Source organism: Dipodomys ordii, unplaced genomic scaffold (assembly GCF_000151885.1).
Source record: "Dipodomys ordii isolate 6190 unplaced genomic scaffold, Dord_2.0 Scaffold49, whole genome shotgun sequence".
NCBI classification, from domain to species: domain Eukaryota; kingdom Metazoa; phylum Chordata; class Mammalia; order Rodentia; family Heteromyidae; genus Dipodomys; species Dipodomys ordii.
In genome coordinates this window covers 413,358-431,485 of record NW_012267265.1, presented here as the reverse complement: position 1 = coordinate 431,485, position 18,128 = coordinate 413,358, and the positions used below count along the sequence as shown (strand labels likewise).

Here is an 18,128-nt window from a genome sequence, read left to right as displayed (position 1 = left end):
ATAAGGGAATACTTCTCAAAACTTTATGCTAATAAGTTTGAGAACTTGACAGAAATGGACCTTTTTCTAGCAAATATTGACATGCCAAAACTAAACCAAGATGAGTTAAACTATCTTAACAGGCCCAAAAATAATTTTTTAAAAAAGAAATTTTCTTTCATTTCTCTCTTATGGGTACTTTGAAATTTTTCTTTGTTTTTAAATTTCTAATTTTAGTCTGTGTGGTTAAGCAAATATATCTTATTGCTGAATTTTTCATATCAGTTTTGTATCCATCAACTAGCTTATAATAGAGAACTTTTCTTATGCTAATGAAAGGAATGTTCATTCTGCAATTAATGTGTTAACATTTTCTAGATCAGCTTCATCTGTTGTATAACTTACTCTCATGTTTCTTTGTTGATGTTTTAGTCCATATGATCTGTCCTTTAAGGAAAGTTGGATGTTTAGTCTCCTAAGCTTTATTTAGTATCAGCATAGTGGTATTTAGGTTAATAATGTTTTATTCATAGAGTGCTAGGATGGGGAGAATTATCATCTCTCTTTTGTTGGTATTGATCCATTTATCATTCTAGAATTACCTCACAGGTTTTTACCTATTCTGTATTTTGCCTTCATTAGTTTAAATACTCTTATTCTCTTCTGTTATGCATTTCTGTGTGTAACTTTTATTATTCCTTCACTTTCAGTCCATGTGGGTCCTTATAGCTGACACAGAGTTATGTATTATATATTCAGTCTGTAAGTTTTTCAGAGAGGAGGTTTACCTAATTCCATTCAAGGTGTTTTCTCTTAGTTTTCTTCCTAGCGAATGCATATTTTTTGTAAAGATCATATTATGATTCTTCTTTTTTGGTTTGTATATTTATTTTATTCTTCTGTGTCTGTGTCTATATGATGGCAGCTATCACCCTTCTCTTACTAAGTAAGACTCTTTAAGCATTATTTACAGGACTATTCCAACAGTAATTAGTACACAAAGCTTTTGGTAGTTTGAAAAATACTTTATTCACTTTAATGTTCTGTGTGTATGTGTGTGTGTATATGTGTGTGCGTATGTCTGTGTGTGTATACACATTGATTCTGGGTTTGCCATGCGTTTTTCAGGAATTTGAATATATCAACCCTGTATTATGACATGTGAAGTTACTGCTGAGTATTATACTCAAAACCATGTACTTAATATGCCTTGCAATGTTATGTTGTTGGTAAAATTCTCCTTGCTCAGTTTTTAGAAACATTTGGTGATCTTCTCTTTTTTATGTCTATATTCTCATGTGCCTTGGCTAGCATAAATTTTGTTCAAACCTATTAAAGTTCTATTGAGCCTTTTAAATATCTATATCGCACTGAGTTTCTTCACAATTATGATTTTGAATAGTTTTAGCCAGTCATTAATTTCATTAAGATTACTTTAAATTTTTTCCAAGAACGTACTGTGTTCCCTTTGAATGATCATAGAATCTTCTTTGTTTCCATGTATCTTGTGTCCCTACATTGGCATTTCTGCATGTGGAAGATCAGTTGTGCAGCCATTATAAAGGATCATTTCCATAGTAAAATACTTTGTTGTTATATCTTTGGGAATTGGCCACATCAGATGTATCAGCTTTGATGACAGTGTTGGTATTGTTGTTGGGTGTTGGGTGTTGGTGTAATGTCAACACAGATCATCAGCTGTAGGCAATGGGGGTGAGCTCTGGGTGTCTCAGTGGCTTCTTCTGTAGGTATAAGATATAGCATTGCAGTTGAGCTGTTTTTCTCTTAGGCAGAGCTAGTCAGCAGCAGCTGTAGGCTGTAAAGCCCACTGAGGCTGTTGAGCACTTGTCTGTTTATGGGAATGACCTGGGACTGGTAGCTCCTGATGGTGACAGAGTCTAGGATTCCAGTGTGGAACCTGCCAGTTTTTATTTACAAAAAAGATAAAATAATCAATAAGCAACCAAATCTCAGCAATGTAGTCAAGCACAGGCCAGCCAAAGGAGGAAGCTCAAAAACTGGTCATTACTCTTTGATTCAAAGACCAAAGATTCTTTTAAAAAAGAGGTATAATTCAGTTGAAATAATATTTACAAAGCAAATTATTGAAATATAGCTGGACTTAAAAATGATTTTTTTCTGTGAAGCAGCAGATCAGGATGGAGTGCCTTGAATATCAGTGGGGTTTTTTGGACAATGTCTCAGCCACTGAAATCCAGGAAGACCACCTGACTGTGCCCAAGAGATAAAATATTTGCTTCAAGCATCTAAACTGCATTATTGAGTTATCCAGATTTTTCTGGGGATGAAAATGATTGAGAGGGGCCAATATTTGCATCAAGTAAGCTGTGCATTGTGAGAATATCTCTTTCTGGGTCACATCAGGATATGCTAAGCCACGTGGTTGCTTCATGAGAACTGCAACAGGCTCCTCACTCAAGCTCAGAGGTTTGCTGTTGTGGGTGGCCTGAAGAGAGGGGCAGAGTCACCTGCCTACTTCAAAGGGCCAGTGTTTGATATCCAGCTCAGCATTGGCTTCTTGGAAAGTGACTCTGTGGCAAGTGGAAGTTGTCTGGGCATTGAAGACGATTTGCCTGGCCTGTGGGTAAAGTGGGCAGAGAAGCTGAGCAGATTTCTGGTTAGCAGTGTTAGGGTCAGCAGGATTTCTGTTGTTTTCTAGAGGCCTCTGCAGTTGGCACTGCTCAGGTTGAGGCTTCCCAGGACATGTGCAGGACCACTTGAGCTCTTGGGGCAGCTGCCTTGCAGCTTTTCTGGCCCATTGAGGGGATTGTAAATGTGGCACTCTGCAACAAGAGCTTTGGGAGGTGGTGAGGGGCAAGGGCACAAGGAGGGGTGGACTTTTTCTCCATGGCAATGCATTTGTCTGCTAACTTAGTGTCCCAAATTAGGCTCATGGCTTATGAGAAGAGCAGGCTTCCTCAGCAGCAAATAGAGGAGGAGAATGCTGACTGGCAATTGCTTAACTTTCTCCACTAGGGGAAGGGTCTTTTAGTTCATGTTCAATGTTGCAACATGGGAAAGTGAAGAGTCTGTGTTCTTACTCCCTTATTTTATAAAGCCATAGTCCAATCCTGAGTTCTCCAGTGTAGTGGCCTCTTCATGTCCTCCCTGTACACTGTCACACTGCTTCAAACTCCAAGAAAATCACTGTGGTTTCTCTGGGCTTTATTCCTTTGTTGTGGAGTAAAGCACCTTTATTCAGCCATCTTGCTTCTGTCTTGATGATAGGGAATTTCTTGCCAGGAAGCTATCTACTTGCGAGACTGAAATCTGAGCATCATTGTTCAAGGACAGATAAGAAGGTAGAGTCCATGAGATTCATATCTCCAATTAACCACTGAAAAACCAAATGATAGTAAAGGCTATTGGAAGGTAAGAAGTAGAATAAATGGGGATAAGGAGCTTATAGAGTTAGAAAACTACAAAAAGAAAGCTGTAAAATTATTGAAAATTACCTGGCAAGGTATACAGTAACACATTTTATAGCACAATAAAATCACATAGTATGAACAAGAGGAATTATTGGTGCTTGAGTCTTCAGGTGAGCTATACTTAGCCAGAATAAATACTTGAAGGAAGTCTTTTGTGTTGTATGATAAGAGTACACATCCTTTTTGTTATTAAAAATAGTTATTATGGGATTTTTCTTTTTTTCTTCTTTTTTTACTAGTCCTGGGTATTGAATTCAGGGCCTTGGCATTCTCCCTGAGCTTCTTTTGCTCAAGGCTAGTGTTCTACCACTAGAGCCACAGTGCCACTTCTGGATTTTCCTGCTTATGTGGTACTGAGGAATCGAACCCAGGGCTTCACACATGCTAGGAAGCACTCTACCACTAAGCACATTCCTAGCCCCGGAATTTTTCTTGTTTTCACAAATTCTGGAGAGTCTCAACAGGCCACCTATCTAAAACTAGGCCACCCAGCTAACCTCTCTATGCAATTCCTGCTTGGAAAGGTGAAAGGTATTTTCTGTACATTCTCACGTGATCATTTTTCCTTCACTGAATATTCATTTGGATAATCATCTCTTGGATAGCCAAACAAACTTTTAAAGAGAAAGAGGAAATTACTTTCCTACATTTAATTCAGCATGATAACTAACTAGGGCACTTAATGTCAGTCTAATTAGTTCATAGAGTGTAAAGCTTTCTTTCCATCTTTTGAAGTAAGATTGACAACTTCATACTTTACTAGGCCAACTCACATATATCTAGTTTCTTTAATACCTAAATACTGAGTATGTGAAAACAAGAAAAATAATTATAAGTTAAATAAAAATCAGTTTTTTCATGCAGCAATTCTTAAACCTTATATTTGAAAGAGCATTTGAAATGGCAAATTGTCCAGGCAACAGTGGCTCATGTTTATATGCTAGATTCTCAGGAGATGAGATGTGAGGACTGCAAAGCCAGGCCAGACAGGAAAGTCCAGATACTCTTACCTCAATTTGTACCCACAAAAATGGTATAAGTGGAGTTGTGGCTCTAGTGGTAGAGTATTAGGCTTGAGCAAAATAGCTCAGCCACAACATCTGGAGCCTGAGTTCAAACCCCAGGACTGATGAAACAGATAGATACACAGACAGACAGAAACACAGACAGAGAGCAAATAAGAAGAAAATAACAGACATATCCAGAATCATGGATTCAGAATACACTCTACAAACAGAAGAAGAGAGAAATCAGTGGGAATATTTCTTTGGCCCAATAGGAAATATTTCAGTGTAAATTGTTTGGTGAAAAATATAGAAAAACATCAAAAACAGAAAAATGATTTCACAGTAATATCCTTTATTAAAATTAGGGATCATGATTATTAAAAATAAAGATCATAATAATTCCAAAAGGAAATAGGAATGATTTGTTTGATTGAACTGAATTTAAAAATCAAACAAATATATACAATAAAAATATGTTGGAATTATTTATTGTAATATATTCTTTCTTTTTTTTGGTTGGGGGGGGTCCGGTTGTGGGGCCTGAACTCTGGGCTTGGACGCTGTCCCTCAGCTCTTCAGTTCAAGGCTAGCGCTCTACCACTTGAGCCACAGCGCCACTTCCGGCTTTTTTCTTTTTGGTGGTGAGGAATCGAACCCAGGGCCTCAGGCATGCAGGCAAGCGATCTACCATTGAGCCACCTTCCCAGCCCCTGTAATATATTCTTAAAGAAAAAAAGCCTGATATCTACACATTATTTAGTGACAAAATGAGCCTCTCTACATGCACTTCCAAAGCCAAATTCAAATCTTCTAATGATTTCAAACTACTTTCTCCAAGTCCATTAGTAATGTTCTCAAACTATATATTCTTGGGAATTCATAGATGATATAGCCCAATGTATAACTTTGTTTTTTTGAGATTTTTTAATTATCAAATAGTGGTACAAAGGAATTGCCATTTAACAAAGCAATTTATGGAAACATTGTACCTAGATCAATGTCACCCTATTCCAAATGCTCATCCCTCACTCCCTTACATACCCATTGGTCACTCTTCCTAATGTTGTATACAATGGATTCTGCATTTCTCCACCTCTTCTCTATCGTTCACTGCTTTTTCCTTGACTCCATCTCATCCCTTTTGAGTACCTGTTTCTTAGTATTTTATTTTGCTGATCTTTGACTTTGTGTTTTTAAAGAATTATACTATTTGAGTTCTCCCTTGAATCTTCCATATTTCAGTTAACACATTTATTTACACTTGCATACCACCCAACATATTTCCTTATAAGCATATAGGCCAAAGCTAGCTTTGACTATATGGGAAAAGAAGCATTATTGCTTTCTGTGGGTCTGACTTAGGCCACTTAGCATATTTTTCCAGGTCTTTCCATTCAAAGAAGATTTGCAATATTTACTACATTTAGAATAGTCAGAAGTGATATATAGAAGACACCTGCCTTGAAGAGGAGAACTGGATGCTGAATAGGATCAAGAAGCACAATAGAAGGATGACCCAGAACCCTCTTTGGCTAAGTTGTGGGTATACTTTGATTAGAGAAGTTCTCTCTCCACCAACCAATTATCACAGGAGTTGAAGCAGGTTTGGGCCTATGGAATATGTGAAATACAAAACTGTCTTTCCCGTCTATGTGGCATGGAGAGGGAATCTAAAACCTTCACTGTTCAGGGTCCAAAAATCTCTGGTGCATGCCGATGTATGCCAGGTAAACAGAAGGGACTAGTTAGGCATTATAATGCAGCCACAGAAGTGACAATACAGCATCCACAGATATTATCTGGCATGATACTGGACAGGAGACTAGTAGCCAGTCTTCTGAGTTTTCCATTTGGCTGCTTGCCACGAATAAAAAATGTGTACAGGTAGTTGGGCTATCCAATGAGGACTTGCTTTGTGTGTAATTTCATGGAAACTAGAGAACTGAGTCATTGGACACTCTATTGTTGAGGCAAGCCATGGGGCAGGACCTTTAGGCTATAGGGACAATAGAATGATATCACAGTGATACACATGATGTGCATGCACCTCAGCTAATCCAGCTAATGATGGTGTGGACATGGTAGCTAGAGATGACTGAAGAAGCCATGGACTGCATTATGAATAACTCCATGCTTGATTAAAGACCAGGTAGCATACTATAAAAATCCAAAATTGAAGATTGTTTTATAAATCTACCATTCTGTCAAATGGCTCTGACCACTCATTTTACCTACTTGCTTTGATCCACCCAAGTTATATTTTAACTTCAAGATCAATTGTTTTCTTGAATATAAGCACAAGAAATTGACAGAGGTTAACATAGTTTGAAGGACACACTGTGCTCTTAGTCAGGATGACTTGGAAATGGATTTCAGTTCTACTGCTACTACATATGAGCTATTACTTTAACTCTGGAAGTTGTGGGAAAGTACTGGTGTGGCCCATGGAATACAGGCACTGGATGAATATGAAGTTAATACTGGACGAACTCATCCTGAAGGGTCATCAAGTCACAGTTGTGAGATCATCATCTGCTATTTTTGTTGATATCAATGAAGCATCCAGCATTAAATTTGAAACTTTCCCTTCGGCTTATACTACTGATGAATTCATCGCAGTTTTCACAAGATTCACCTCTTTGTGGACATATGAATTGCCAAGAACAACATGTTTGGCATATTCACCATTACTGCAGAATCTATTTATGACATCTTCTCACATTTGGCTAAATATTTGTAAAGAAGCAGCTCTGAACAAGGAACTGATAGCAAGGCTACGAAAAGCAAGATTTGATGTTGTGATTGCAGATGCTATCAGTCCTGGTGGGGAGCTTCTGGCTGAGCTATTGGAGATTCCTTTCGTGTACACTCTCTGCTTCCTTCCTGGCTACACAACTGAAAAGTATAGTGGAGGGCTTCTATTCCCTCCTTCTTATGTGCCTGTCATTCTGTCAGGATTAAGGGGTCAGATGACATTCATGGAGAGGGTAGAAAACATGATATGCATGCTTTATTTTGACTTTTGGTTCGAGGAATTTGATTCAAGGAAGTGGAATAGCTTTTACAGTGACATTTTAGGTACGTAAAGTTTTATTTTTATTAGGGTAAGATCGTAACTTTTGTAAAAGTTGAAAGAGGTACTCTGAGATGCATGTGAAATAAGAGAAATTTGTCTGTTGTAGATGATACAGTTAAATGAGATTTAAATTTGTCTACCAGATTATAGGGTCATAAAAAAGACAATAGACAATTACCTAGCTATACAGGACACTGTAGATTATTCAGAGTTAAAAATTGTTTATTTTTTCTTTGTTATCCAAATAACCAGTTACCTAAGTCTCTGATTATATATATATATATATATATATATATATATATATATATATATATTATAGTGAGGAGATACAATTTTTCCACAGTAAACAAGAAATTGTTTCCCTTGATCAATTTCCTTATTTAAATCAAAATATTTATTTATATTCTCCTTTATTTTGTTTTTTGCTTGTTCTGAGATTTGGACTCAGAGAACTCAATCTTGTTTGGCTTACTTATTTGGGCTGGTACCTTACCACTTGAACCATGCCTCAGCCCAGCATTTTGCTACTTCATTGGAGGGGTAGTCTTGAGAATATTTCTGCCCATGTTAGCTTCAGACTTTACTCTTCCAGATCTCAGAATCTTGGGTAGCTAGGGTTAGAAGTGTGAGCCACTGGTAACCAGTTTTCTGGATTTACTAAATGGTTTCTTTATTCTTGACCAATACAATGTTTCAGCACAGACTCAATAACTATAACTCCTAATGTATCCACATTCCTTTATTGTTTTTAATAATCTATTTTATAAACATACGATCTGGTAAAGTGGTGATGTACTTGTGATTATTCTCCGTCATTTTTATTATTTTTCTGCATTTACTAAAATATTAGCCATCAATAAAATAAATTCAATTATCTAGTCTCAATATTTCTGAAATACTTCCAGATGATATTTTCCAGTGTTTCCACATAATAAATAAATATTTTAGGTTCCTAATGTGAATCACGTAGAAGGAAGAAATTCAGTCACAGTCATAAAATCTCACTCATATGGGAAATCAAGAATCAAGGAACAGTTATTAGAATGTAGAAACAACTGCCCAATAAATAAGTGGGCTAAAGACTTAAAGAAAAACTTCTCTGAAGAAGAAAGAAGGATGGCCAATAGACACATGAAGAAATGTTCAACCTCCCTAGCCATAAAAGAAATGCAAATCAAAACAACATTAAGATACCACCTCACCCCAGTTAGAATGGCTATAATCAAGAACTCTAATAACCACAGATGCTGGAGGGGATGTGGACAGAAGGGAATCTTACTGCATTGTTGGTGGGAGTGTAAACTCATTCAACCACTATGGAAAGTAGCATGGAGGTTCCTCAAAAGACTCCACATAGAGCTCCCCTATGACCCTGCAATCCCACTTTTGGGCATTTACCCAAATGCTTACAAATAAGACCACTCTAAAGCTACCAGCACAGCTATGTTTATTGCAGCCTTATTTACTATAGTGAAGATATGGAACCAACCCACATGCCCCTCAGTAGATGAATGGATCAAGAAACTGTGGTATATATACACAATGGAATGCTATGCCTCCATCAGAAAGAATGACATTGCCCCATTTGTTAGGAAATGGAAAGACTTGTAAAAAATTATATGAAGTGAAGTAAGCCAAGCCCAAAGAAACATAGGTCCCATGGTTTCCCTTATTTGAAATATCTAGTATATGTATGAGTCAAGCAGAAAAGGTCAGATGAGGTGATGTTCGGAAAATGAACCCTAAGTAATGTATTCAAATGGTTTTTTTCTTTCATGCATTTGTTTCTAATGCATTTATAAGATTATTTCTTTGTTGCTTAGTATGTCCCTCCCCCACAGTATAACCCCTGCTTTCACTGTATTTGATGTCTGTATAATTTGTGGAGGGGAAGGGGCAAAACAAGCGGTTTAAATAAGGATACAGGTGGACCCGTTGCAACAATGAGAAGTACAACTTCTCATGTCAAAAATGAACTTTACAACTTTGGTGGGGGGGGGGGAGGATTGGGTGAGGTCGGGGAAGGCTGGGAAAGGATGGGAAGGGGAAACAAAGGAGGAGACTACGATGTTTGATAAGAAATGTACTCATTATCTTGCCCATGTAATTGTAACCCCTCTGTACAGTATTTTCACAATAAAAAATAAATAAATATTTTTAAAAATAGTTTAAGTACTGCAGAGAAAATAATTTCTGTGACTATGATAGAATTATTGAGTCTGGAGTTTGAAATTTTCTCTAATGGATAATGAGAAAAGAAATGCATAGTAAATTCTATAATTGCTTATTTTAATGATTAATTACAACTGCTAATAAACTGAGGTGCCATAGATATAGTGTCTTACCAGAAATTTGAAAAATTTGTCTTTAGAAAAGATTGAATGAAAATAACATGTGTTCATGTGCTGGTCATGAGGCAGGAAATGCAGCCTTAACATGCAGTACAACGGTGTGAGCTGTTGATCTGGGTGCCATGGAAAGGCCCAGTCAACAACTACATAATTGGTTCTAAGGACCATTTGTCTGTCTGTCCAGATCAATGTGCCCAACCAACATTTAAGGGAGGCTTAATGGCCAGTCTACTAGCTACAGTTTTGTGAAGCTCTTCATAGTATGAATAGTATGTTAATATTGTGTACTAACTCCATAATGTGGAACATTCTGTAATACAATCTGACTAAATGCCATACTCATTATTGTGAAGTTTGATTACATTTCTGGTAAAAGAGGACAATATCTGTTCACATAACTTCTCTCCAATCAGAACTGTGAAGGTAAAATATTTGATTTATATAGGCAGTTAACAATCAAATGAAAATGTGAAACTAAAATGAAATCTCATAGAATGAATGAATATTACCCTAATATTATTTTATAAAGGTTAATAGCTAAAATTGGAAGAAGAGAGCTAATTTAGTAAATATTTATGTGTTAAGATGTAAATCATAAGAATTTTAAGTGCTGTTATGCACCAGATCTATTATTGTGACTACATAAAAATTTTGGAATGAACTCATTAGTCATTTATTACATCATTTGTCTAAATATTGTGAAAATTATCGTGATATTCCATGTTATTGAATGTGAAAATAAGTGCAGGAAATGTCGATCTTTTTCTTAGTCTTATCCATTCTATGTAAGTCATTTAACTGTATGATGTCTATATTTTAAAATGTAACATTTAGAAATTTAAAAATTTAGTATCTCTACCCACCAGATTCTTTGGAGATTTAATGGAAAGAAACCAGACACCTTAGGACCAAATACTCGGCTGTACAAGTGGCTCCCCCAGAATGACCTCCTTGGTAAGACTCTGAAAAACACATACTGAAAGCATGAGTAACTGTAGAAGTAGTTGATAACTACATAATAGGAAACAAACTGGTGAAGATGTATTAGTAAAAACTCAAAAATGAAACCAAACATTTTTCCTAAGGGAAAAAGCCTAACTAGTTGGAATTTCAGCATACTACATCATATTCTTAATAATCAGTTTATCTTTCTGCAAATATATTTACCATTGATAGAGAATTTTCTATAATTACCTGAGGTTATCTCTCTGTCCTTTAATTCATCCTTACATTATCCATCCTCCTAAACTAGGGCAAGTATATGCAGTGCCACTGAAACTTGCAACTTTCTTTTATTTTGAAGGAGTCTGCCTTCTATGTGGGAAAAATTGCTTCATATGAAATGATAATACACTCTATTTCAAACATCCCTCCTTCATTAGATTAATGTACTAGTTTTAAGTTTATGGGAGTATAATCTAACATGACCATTTTCTTGCTTTGGAATTTGCTATGATCGATTTTGTTGTTTTCCTATCTGTTCCATAGGAATGGTATATTCATTTTCAAATCTCAAGTCATACAAAACTTAGGGCACAAACCATAGGAATTTTACTTACATCTTCAGTTGATTAGATGCTATTTAGAGTGACATAAAGGCAAATTAAATGTAACTCATTGGTTCAAGAATTATTATATGGAAAACACTGTTCTCTTCATTGCTCACGTTATATATTTTTCATATCATGTCTAAGACTTTTAATGAAAAATTGTATTGAAATGCCCCTAATCCTAGGCCATCCCAAAACAAAAGCTTTCATCACTCATGGTGGAGCTAATGGCATCTATGAGGCGATCCATCATGGGATTCCCATGGTGGGCATTCCTTTGTTTGTGGAACAACATGATAGCATTGCTCACATGGTGGCCAAAGGAGCAGCTGTTCAACTGGATATAAGAGCAATATCAAGCAAAGACTTGCTCAGAGCACTGGAAGCAGTCATTAACAACCCTGTGTGAGTATAACCTTGATTATGTGTATGTGTGCATTTGTATGTAAGTTTGTCCTTCTCTTTGTTCATCTGAGCATTGCACCCAGGGACTTGCTCATGATTAATGACCACTCTACTCTATCTGTTAGTCTGATCCTTGTTTTACCAAATTGTGATTATAGATAATTTCTCACACAAGCCTGACCATGAAAGGTACCTCATTTAAGACTTGATTAATTCTAGAAGATTCATCAATAACCCATCATGTGTTTCACAAGTCACAATAATATTTTTGCATGTTTGTATGCATGTGGTGTGTGTGTGTGTGTGTGTGTGTGTCTGTCTGTCTGTGTGTCAGTGTCTGTGTTGCAACATTTATTCTATACAGGCCTGGATTGCCTCAAACTCTGATCATCATCTGTCAGCATTTGGAATGCTGAGATTCCACAGATCCAGTTTCATTTCCAACCATAATTTGTTTAGTTCCCCAAGTGATTTCAGTAAAAAAGAATTATCAAAACCTTGAGAATAGTACAAAATTCGAAAACAGGCAAAGTGGACCGAAAGGAATAACTAAGAAAGACATTCGATGATTGTCAAGGAAACTTAGGAAAGCAATGAATAAGAGGCACATGAACTCTTCCTCCACAAATAACACTAAGTAACCCATTCACTTATACCTTTCTTTCCACCTAAGATCGCACTAGTTAGTCTTTATACAGTAAAAATTCAGTGTGTTTGAAAAATAGAGAATGAAGTTTAGGTGTTTGAAATTTTACTCTTGTGAACCACATGAAAATATCTGTCATTTCAGTTTCTAGTTTTTGTTGTTTCTTCAAAACAGTCTAAATGGTCTGTATTGTTAAGCAACAAGACAATAATCAAATTTCACATTCCTAGATAAATGCTTCCTCAAATATCTATGTTAATGCTTAGATACTATCACTGTTAACTAACTACAGCTTTTAAAATTACCTGATTCATCCTGGTAGGAAAAGAGAACATTTTTTACATGAATTCATATTCATAGATATTAAGGGACTATGATTATCTTATTCAGAACAATAATAAAATAAAAAAGAAACTACATTCAGAAGTACAAGTGAAATGTAACTGCATGATATCTAAAATATCTGGAGCAAGAATGACTTGTTACTCAAATTATTTCAATAAAAGATTAATTTCATTTATATTATTATCAATTTCCCGATATACTCGTAATATTTTTTGTATAATTCTCCTCTTTCACCATGTCTAAAAATATTGCAGTGTATTTTATTTGTATTGGATATAATAGTATAGCAGACACATTGAAAAGGCCATGTTACTTTGATCTTTCTTGGGGGGTAAGTGGTACAGTGCTTGACTTGCATGCATGAGGCCCTGGGTTCAACTCCTCAGTACCACATAAGCAGAAAAAGCTGGGATTGGCACTGTGGCTCTAGTGGTAGAGCACTAGCCTTGAGCTGAAGAGCTGAGGGACAGTGCCGAGGCCCAGAGTTCAGGCCCACAACTGACCAAAAAAAAGGGCATTCTATGACTTAAGCTATGACTCTGATTTTATTCTTTGCTGTTATTTGAAGGTAAAGTCTAGACACTTTTCTACCATTTCCAGTTTTGAGCTGTGACTGTCAGGACCTAGCCTCCTGGGATAGACAAGTTTACAGGCAGAAGCCATCAGCATCAAACTCTGACTTCCATTTTCCTACAGATATTGAGCACCATAACATATAGTTTGTGAGCCATATTTTATCTTCCTTTGTTTTGAAAGGCAGTGTAATTTTATATTTTTATGTGCTATACAAATACATCTCTCACATATTGTTCTTATGAAATTATGAACAGATACAATGTTGAAACTGAGAGATACAGAAAATTACTTAACTAGATAGTACATGGTAAATCTAAGAATTAACACACATTTCATTCATTTTTTGATGTATTTCCTTTTATTTTTTGCGTGCTGTATTACAAAAAAGATCATCACTAGTCCCGGCTGAAGCTCACCTATATCAGTGAGATCTTTTAAAATAATAGGGATACAAGTCACTTTACTTTCCATTGCAATACTCTCCTTCTATAACATCTTGGTATTTACACTTAATAATCATTCTCTTCCCATGCCCATTTTCATCTCACATACTAGAAAGAATCATTTCAACACAAATCCCATGTACCTATAATGCCTCAAAAAACTGGAGCACCCTCCTATTGGGTATTACATCATAATACTAACAAGAAAAATAACAGCAATGTTAGCAAATCTCTTTGATTGTCTATCTGAAAAGATGAATAAAATCATTCTAAATATAAGTACATTATGTCTCATAATTCAAGAAGAACTCAATTATTTCTATTTTTCCATTTCCTAACTTTTCCTTGTATAACAGCAAACAAATAAAAACTGAGACGTTTTAAAAGAAATTCATAAAAGGAAAAGGCAAAACATAGAATCATAGTGGAACAAGTAAGTGAAAGTTCAAGAAATAAAAGGAAGGCAAGTTGATAGCCAATGGCTGATGCCTGTGATTCTAGCTGTGATTCCAGAGCTGAGATCTGAGAATTGTGGTTTGACATCAAGCCAGGCAGAACAGTCCCTCAGACTCTGATCTTAACTTAACATTCAAAGAGCCAGAACTGGATCTGTGGCTCAAGTGGTAGAGTTCTTCCCCTGAGCAAAGAAAGATCAAGGGGAGTGTGAAGGCCTAAGACCAGAACAAAACAAAGGAGGCAAGGAATTTTTGTAGTTAAATAATAATTAAGCAGCAATAAGCGATAGAGTCTTCAGGGGAAAAAAACTTCTTGATTAAATTATCTATTATCTCTAAATTATAACACAATTCTAAACTATGAACAACAGATGCATTAATAATTAAGCTTTTATATTGCTGTTGATTTTTTCAATGATTCTACTTTTGTCTTCAGAAAATCTTGTGTTAACAAGATTTTTCTTTTTTATTGTGAAAACACCATACAGAGGAGTTACAATTACATAGGCAAGATGATGAATACATTACTTATGAAGCATTGTTGCCTCCTCCTTTGTTTCCTCTTCCTATCCCTTCCCATCTTCCCACCCCACCCCCCATACCCTCTGAGCCCCTGCCAAAGTTGTAAAGTTGGTTTTTTGACATAAGGACTTTAACAACATTTTTCTAAATGGTTAAATCTAGGGTCATTAAGAAGCTCTTGCCTATTACACTAACATGTCTAAAAATAGAGCAGAAGAAAAGCATTCTCTTTTCTCTCAAAACTGTTTTAGAATCATCTGTAGAATATTTCAATATCTATATTTTCTAGTTCATATGATATATTTATATCAATTTGATTTGCCTTTAGCTACAAAAAGAATGCTATGTGGTTGTCAACCATTCACCATGATTAGCCTATGAAGCCACTGGATCGAGCTGTCTTCTGGGTTGAATTTGTCATGAGCCACAAAGGAGCCAAGCATCTGAGGCCACTTTCCCACAACCTCACCTGGTACCAGTACCACTCTCTGGATGTCATCGGATTCCTACTGGCCTGTGTGGCCATTGTAAGTTTCCTTGTATTAAAATGTTACTTGCTTGTTTACCAAAAGGTTTCTAAGATGGGCAAGAAGAAAAGAGGTAGTAGAGCTTTCAACATCTCAGGAAATGGACTAAAAGCCTGCTAAGGAAGAACATCCTAGTGATTTTTAGCACAATCAAAAATGTGGATTCTCCTCCACATTTTACCTAAACCTATGCCTTTTGTATTTTCAAATGGATCTTACTCTTGATTAAAAATGAAACAAAGTACAATTCTAATGTCAGAGTTCCTCAAAACGTTCCATGTCACTGATTTATGTAGATATTAGAACTGAATCAACTGGGATGTATGAGTCTGTTAGTTTGAGAGAAGCATACAATCCAAAGTTTTATGGGCATTTTCTAAAAAGGAATATTTTATTAAGATAAAATGAAATGAACTCTGTGTCTGTCCAAAGAAAAAGAGAGAGATAGGTTAAAAGAGGTAACATTTTATTCAGACTACTTACATATAGGAGATAGTTGACAATAACTGAAGTAAACTTCTGCTAACTCAAAGCTAACTAAGATTTTCATAAACATAAAGAGTGAGTGAGAGGAAGTGAAGAAAGGAGACTTAAAGGGAACTACAATCTATGTGTAGATAGCCAACTACAAAAGAAGTGAAAATTTACTGGAAAATACCTGCTTTGGGTAGAAAAGTTAGAAGGTGTGCATTATACATGGTCACTGAGAAATGATTATTGCTTTTGACATATGGATATATTTTAGAATGTAATGATTGTAAGAAAATTAGATATCTTTGAGATAAAGATGGCTCATGCCTGTAATCCCAGCAACACAAGAGGCTGAGATCCGAGGATCACAGTTCAAAGCTAGCCTAGGAAGGAAAGTTTAGGAGAGTGTTAACTTTATTAACCACTAACAAGCAAAAATGGATCTGTGGTTAAAGTGAGTACTAAATTTAAGCAAATAGAATCCAGACCATGAGTCGCTGAGTTCAAGGCCCATTACAGACATGAATAAATAAATAAATGAAAGAATGAATGAAAGAATAAATAAGGGATCTGGTGGGCATTGTGTTGAACATGTATATTCCCAGATCCTTGGGAAATGGAGATGGTATGGTGATGCCTTGATTCAAGTAAAGACAAAACTGTATATGCTCAAGCAAACATGAGACTGTCATTTTTATTCCACTGCTATACAAAAGGAGTAATTAATAAAACTGATTATGAAAGTAACATTAAAAAAGGAAGTAGGTAATGAAAGCTACCCTTTATTAACATTTAAATGTATAATCAGTCTATATTTTAAATATAGGATACAAACAAATGTATAAAATACAAAAATAATACATCTGTGCTCTTCATTTTATTAAGTTTTTTTTTTTTTGTCGGCCGTGGGGCTTGAACTCTGGGCCTGGGCGCTGTTCCTCAGCTCTTCAGCTTAAGGCGAGCGCTCTACCACTTGAGGTAGAGCGCCACTTCTGGATTTCTGGTGGTTTATTGGAGATAGGAGTCTCAAGGTCTCTCCTGCCCGGGCTGGTTTGAACCGAGATCCTCAGATCTCGGCCTCCTTAGTAGCTAGGATTACAGGCGTGAGCCACCAGCGCCAGGCTTATATTAAGTTTTTAACAGAAGAAAACTTTGCAGGTACTTTTTCTTACTAATAATGAAGCACTATATACATTATACAAAGCAAATTCTAGTCTACTGTAATTTCGTCCTCAAACTATTATATATAATAAGATTGCCTATTAACATTAGATATACAAAGGAATATTACTCTAGCATAAGGAAAAATTAAACTATATCCATTTTCAGGAAAATAAATAAAACTGGAGGGGCTGGAAAGGTGGCTCAGTGGTAGAGTGCTTGCCTTGCATGCATGGGCACCACATCAAACAGAACAGCAAAGAGGGAAGTGGCATTTGGCTCAAGTGGTAGAGCAGTAACCTTGAGCTGAAGAGTTGGGCGACAGCGCTCAGACCTAGAGTTTAGGCCACATGACTGGAAAAATAAGTAAATAAATAAAACTGGAAATCATCAGGTTGACTGCAATGAACCAAAAATAAAAATGCTAAGTACAGTTTGGTCTTACTCATTTGTGGAGTGGACACATAAATGATGATGATAATGATAGTATGCAACAGTCAAGATGAAGGTGAATACAGGACCTTTAAAGAGGGGATCAGCAAAAGGAGGAAGAGAGAAAGGACAGGCTACTGTGGAGCACAGAGGATAAAAGGACATTGAACACACACATCGATGACAGTGTCATGATTAAATGAACAAAATGTTACTAGAGAATGGAGACTGTGTAGGGGGGTGAGAATAGAGTGAAAATGAAAATATGTTCCAAGTGTACAATGTGTGTATATGGAAATATCACAATCAAAGTCCTCATATTACAAAGAAATGATAACTAAAAAAATAAAATTCTACAAAAAAGCACAACAGATGCTAACCAGACTATAAGGGAAAAGAAAACATGAAATGCTGCTGGGAACAATGCAAACCAGTACAGCTACTATGCAAGATTTTCAAAAACTAGACATGGAGCTAGTGAATGACTTAATATCACTGTTGGTCACATCTCTGAAGTAACGTAATTGCACACTCACATGTTTAATGCAGCATTATTTTTTTTATTTTATTTGTGAAGATACTGTACAGAGGGGTTACAATTACATGGGCAGGATAATGTGTACATTTCTTACCAAGCATTGCAGCCTCCTCCTTTTGTTTAACCTTCACATCCCTTCCCAGCCTCCCCCCTACCCCCCAATCCCAATCTTTCTCCTTCCCCCTCTCCCCC

The 18,128-nt window shown here is 36.2% G+C and overlaps 3 pseudogenes; 2 read left to right on the top strand and 1 right to left on the bottom strand.

Annotated features, from left to right (window-relative positions):
• The window catches only part of LOC105988493, a 34,714-nt pseudogene extending 19,237 nt beyond the window's left edge, over positions 1 to 15,477 (top strand).
• The window catches only part of LOC105988431, a 496,910-nt pseudogene that overhangs the window by 68,961 nt on the left and 409,821 nt on the right, over positions 1 to 18,128 (bottom strand).
• LOC105988427 lies at positions 6,793 to 7,524 on the top strand (annotated as a pseudogene).